The sequence below is a fragment of the Ursus americanus genome, unplaced genomic scaffold (genome assembly GCF_024610735.1).
Source record: "Ursus americanus isolate L20-20 unplaced genomic scaffold, mUrsAme1.1.p SCAF_45, whole genome shotgun sequence".
In the NCBI taxonomy this organism is placed as follows: Eukaryota; Metazoa; Chordata; class Mammalia; order Carnivora; family Ursidae; genus Ursus; species Ursus americanus.
Genome location: NW_028273627.1, coordinates 2,395,038 through 2,400,473, shown reverse-complemented (window position 1 = coordinate 2,400,473; position 5,436 = coordinate 2,395,038).

Here is a 5,436-nt window from a genome sequence, read left to right as displayed (position 1 = left end):
GGGTCCCCAATCCCCAGCGTTGCATCCCCGGGCCCCTTGTCAGGGGCCTCTCGGGGACGGACCTAGGGTTAGGGTTAGCAAGCAGGATGCCGGCAGGCCCAAAATGCCGGCTGTGCGGCGAGTGGAGGGGCGGGCGGAGTGAGGGCGCTGGCGAGCAGGAGCCTGGGCCCAAACATTTTGGCGCCTGGGGCCTTCCAAGGTCGCTGGGGGCTCAGAGGGCCCAGCCCGTTCTGCCGCCCTGATGACAGGCGGCGCCAATAACGGCCCGGGTGGCGGTGGGGCGGAGGGTGAGTCCAGCGCTGGGTCTCGGGTCCCCAATCCCAGGCGTTGGGGCGCCAGGCCCCTTGTGAGGGGCCCCTAAGGAGCCCACCTAGAGTTAGGGTTAGCCCCCAGGAGGCCTACAAGCCCGATCTGCTGGATATGCAGCGAGCGGAGGGGCAGGCCGAGCTGAGGGCGTTGAGGAGTGGGAGCGGGGGCCCAAGAGTTTGGCGCGGGGGCCTTCGAAATGCGCCAGGGGCTCGGTGTGCCCTGCACATTCTCCCGCCCTGAATGACCAGCGGCGCCAATAAAGGCCCGGGTGGCGGTGCGGCGGAGGGTGAGTCCAGCGCTGGGGCGGGGGTCCCCAATCCCTGGCATTGCAGTGCCAGGCCCCTTGGGAGGAGCCCCTTGGGTGCCGACCTAGGGTTAGGATTAGCCCCGAGGAGGCCGGCAGGCAGGATCCATGGGCGGTGTGGCGAGGGGGGGGGGCGGGCCCAGGGGAGGGCGCTGGTGAGTGGGAGCGTGGGCCCAAGTGTTTTGGCGCAGGCGGCCTTCGAAGCTCGCCAGGGGCTCGGAGGGCCCTACCCGTTCTCGAGCCTGAATGACCGGCGGTTGCCCCTAGCAGCCCGGGTGCCAGGGGGCTGCAGGCTGAGTCCGGCCCTGTGGCTAAGACGGCCTGGAACCCAGCATTGGGTCGCCAAGCCCCTTGGGAGGGGCCCCTTGGGGACATACCTAGGGTTTGGGTTAGCCCCCGGGACGCCTTCAGGCCCAAAGCCCTGGCTGTGTGGCTCCCCATGGGACGGGCCGAGGGGAGGGAGCTGGCAAGCGGGACCCCGGGCCCACAGGTTTTGGCCTGGGGGCCTTCGAAGGAGGTCGGGGGCTCAGAGGGCCCTGACCCTTCTCCCGCCTGAATGACCGGCGGTTGCCCCTAGCAGCCCGGGTGCCAGGGGGCTGCAGGGTGAGTCCGGCCCTGGGGATAAGACGGCCAGGATCCCTGCGTGGCTGCGCAAGGCTCCTTGGGTGGGGTCCCTCGGGGACCGCCCCAGGGTTAAGGTTACCCCCAGGTGGCTGGCAGGTCCGATCCGCCTGCTGTCTTTCGAGCGGAGGGGCCGCTTGAGGTGAGGGCGCTGACTGGTGTGAACGTGGGCTGAGGCGCTTTGGGGCGGGGGGCCATCGAAGGTCGGCGGGGGCTCAGAGGGCCCTGCCCATTCTCCAGCCCTGAATCAGCGGCGGGGCCTCTAGTGCCCAGGTGGTGCAGGGGCAGCAGTGTTAGTCTTGCCCTGGGGCTGGGGGTCCCCAATGCCTGGAGTTGCGGTGGCAGGCTCCTTGGGAGGGGCCCCCCGGGGGCCCACCTAGGGTTAGGGTTAGCCCCGAGGAGGCCGGCAGGCAGGATCCATGGGCGGTGTGGCGAGGGGGGGGGGCGGGCCGAGGGGAGGGCGCTGGTGAGTGGGAGCGTGGGCCCAAGTGTTTTCCCGCAAGCGGCCTTCGAAGCTCGCCAGGGGCTCGGAGGGCCCTACCCGCTCTCGACCTGAATGACTGGAGGCGCTCCTAGCGGCCCGGGTGGCGGGGTGCAGGGTGAGTATAGCGCTGGGGTTCGGAGGATCCCAATCCACAGTGTTGGGGCGCCAAGCCCCTTGGATGGGCCCTTCGGGGACCAACCTAGGGTTAGGATTAGCCTCCAGGAGTACGGCAGGTCCGATCCGCCTGCTGTGTTTCGAGCGGAGGGGCGGGTTGAGGTGAGGGCGCTGACTACTGGGAGCGTGGGCCCAAGCGCTTTGGGGAGCGGGTGCATCGTGGGTCGGGGGGGGGCTGAGAGGGCCCTATATGTTCTCCTGCCCTGAATGAGCGGCAGCGCCCCTAGTGGCCCAGGTGGTGGAGGGGCAGCAGTGTTTGTTTGGCCCTGGGTCTCAGGGATCCCCAATCCCCAGCATTGCAGCCCCAGGCCCCTTGTTATGGGCCTCTCGGGGACTGACCTAGGGTTAGGGTTAGCAAGCAGGATGCCGGCAGGCCCGAAATGCCAGCTGTGCTGTGAGTGGAGCGGCGGGCGGAGTGAGGCCGCTGGCGAGCAGAAGCCTGGGCCCAAACATTTTGGCGCGGGGGCCTTCGAAGGTCGCTGGGGGCTCAGAGGGCCCTGCCCGTTCTCCCCCACTGAATAACCGGCGGGCCCCCTAGCGGCCCAGGGGTGGGGGGCTGCAGGGTGAATCCGGCGCTGGGTCTCGGGTCCCCAATCCCTGGCGTTGGGCCACAAGCACCTTCGGATGGGCCCCTGGGGGACCCACCTTGGGTTAGGCTTAGCCCCCAGGAGGCCATCAGGCCCAATCCCCTGGCTGTGTAGCGCGCATTGCGGCGGGCCAGGGGAGGGAGCTGGAGAGCGGGACCGTGGGCCCACAGGTTTTGGCGCTGGGGCGGCCTTCGAAAGTCGTCAGGGGCTTGTAGGACCCTGCCCATTCTCCCGCCTGAATGACCGGCGGCGCTCCTAGCGGCCCGGGTGGCAGGTGGCTGCAGGGTGAGTCCGGCCCTGGGGCTAGGACGTCCAGGATCCCGGGCATGGCGGCGCAAGGCCCCTTGGGAGGGGCCCTTCGGGAACCGACCTAGGGTTAGGGTTAGACCCCAGGAGGCCGGCAGGTCCGATCCGGCTGCTGTGTTTCGAGCGGAGGGGCGGGTTGAGGTGAGGGCGCTGACTAGTGGGAACGTGGGCCCAAGCGCTTTGGGGCAGGGGGCCATCGAATGTGGAAGGGGGCTTGGAGGGCCCTGCCCCTTCTCCCGCCGGGAATGAGCGGCAGCGCCCCTAGTGGCCCAGGTGGTGGAGGGGCAACAGTGTTAGTCCGGCCCTGGGGCACTGGGGTCCCCAATCCCCAGCGTTGCATCCCCGGGCCCCTTGTCAGGGGCCTCTCGGGGACTGACCTAGGGTTAGGGTTATCATCAGGATGCCGGCAGGAACAAAATGCCGGCTGTGCGGCGAGTGGAGGGGCGGGCGGAGTGAGGGCGCTGGTGAGCAGGAGCCTGGGCCCAAACATTGTGGCGCCTGGGGCCTTCCAAGGTCGCTGGGGGCTCAGAGGGCCCTGCCCGTTCTGCCGCCCTGATGACAGGCGGCGCCAATAACGGCCCGGGTGGCGGTGGGGCGGAGGGTGAGTCCAGCGCTGGGTCTCGGGTCCCCAATCCCAGGCGTTGGGGCGCCAGGCCCCTTGCGAGGGGCCCCTAAGGAGCCCACCTAGAGTTAGGGTTAGCCCCCAGGAGGCCTGCAAGCCCGATCTGCTGGATGTGCAGCGAGCGGAGGGGCAGGCCGAGCTGAGGTCGTTGAGGAGTGGGAGCGGGGGCCCAAGAGTTTGGTGCGGGGCCTTCGAAATGCGCCAGGGGCTCGGTGTGCCCTGCACATTCTCCCGCCCTGAATGACCAGCGGCGCCAATAAAGGCCCGGGTGGCGGTGGGGCGGAGGGTGAGTCCAGCGCTGGGGCGGGGGTCCCCAATCCCTGGCATTGCGGTGCCAGGCCCCTTGGGAGGAGCCCCTTGGGGGCCGACCTAGGGTTAGGATTAGCCCTGAGGAGGCCAGCAGGCAGGATCCATGGGCGGTGTGGCGAGGGGGGGGGCGGGCCCAGGGGAGGGTGCTGGTGAGTGGGAGCGTGGGCCCAAGTGTTTTGGCGCAGGCGGCCTTCGAAGCTCGCCAGGGGCTCGGAGGGCCCTACCCGTTCTCGAGCCTGAATGACTGGCGGCGCCCCTAGCGGCCCGGGTGGCCGGGGGCTGCAGGGTGAGTCCAGCGCTGGGGTTCGGAGGTTCCCAATCCCCAGCGTTCGGGCGCTAAGCCCCTTGGATGGGCCCTTCGGGGACCGACCTAGGGTTAGGATTAGCCTCCAGGAGTACGGCAGGGCCGATCCGCCCACTGTGTTTCGAGCGGAGGGGCGGGTTGAGGTGAGGGCGCTGACTAGTGGGAGCGTGGGCCCAAGCGCTTTGGGGAGCGGGTGCATCGAGTGTCCAGGAGGGGGGGGTGGCTGGAGGGCCCTGTATGTTCTCCTGCCCTGAATGAGCGGCAGCGCCCCTAGTGGCCCAGGTGGTGGAGGGGCAGCAGTGTTTGTTTGGCCCTGGGTCTCAGGGGTCCCCAATCCCCAGCGTTGCAGCCCCAGGCCCCTTGTTATGGGCCTCTCGGGGACTGACCTAGGGTTAGGGTTAGCAAGCAGGATGCCGGCAGGCCCGAAATGCAGGCTGTGCTGTGAGTGGAGCGGCGGGCGGAGTGAGGGCGCTGGCTAGCAGAAGCCTGGGCCCAAACATTTTGGCGCGGGGGCCTTCGAAGGTGGCTGGGGGCTCAGAGGGCCCTGCCCGTTCTCCCCCCCTTAATAACCGGCGGGCCCCCTAGCGTCCCAGGGGTGGGGGGCTGCAGGGTGAATCCGGCGCTGGGTCTCGGGTCCCCAATCCCTGACATTGGGGCGCCAAGCACCTTCGGAAGGGCCCCTGGGGGACTCACCTTGGGTTAGGCTTAGCCCCCAGGAGGCCATCAGGCCCAACCCCCTGGCTGTGTAGCGCGCATTGCGGCGGGCCAGGGGAGGGAGCTGCGGAGCGGGACCGTGGGCCCACAGGTTTTGCCGCTGGGGCGGCCTTCGAAGGTCGTCAGGGGCTTGTAGGACCCTGCCCCTTCTCCCGCCTGAATGACCGGCGGCGCCCCTAGCGGCCTGGGTGGCGGGTGGCTACAGGGTGAGTCCGGCCCTGGGGCTAGGACGTCCAGGATCCCGGGCATGGCGGCGCAAGGCCCCTTGGGAGGGGCCCCTCGGGAACTGACCTAGGGTTAGGGTTAGCCCCCAGGAGGCCGGCAGGCCCGATCTGCTGGATGTGCAGCTCGCGGAGCGGAAGGCCGAGCTGAGGGCGTTGAGGAGTGGGAGCGGGGGCCCAAGAGTTTGGCTCGGGGGCCTTCAAAATGCGCCAGGGGCTGGGTGTGCCCTGCACATTCTGCCGCCCTGAATGACCAGCGGCGCCAATAAAGGCCCGGGTGGAGGTGCGGCGGAGGGTGAGTCCAGCGCTGGGGCGGGGGTCCCCAATCCCTGGCATTGCGGTGCCAGGCCCCTTGGAAGGAGCCCCTTGGTGGCCGACCTAGGGTTAGGATTAGCCCCGAGGAGGCCGGCAGGCAGGATCCATGGGCGGTGTGGGGAGGTGGGGGGGCGGGCAGAGGGGAGGGCGCTGGTGAGTGGGAGCG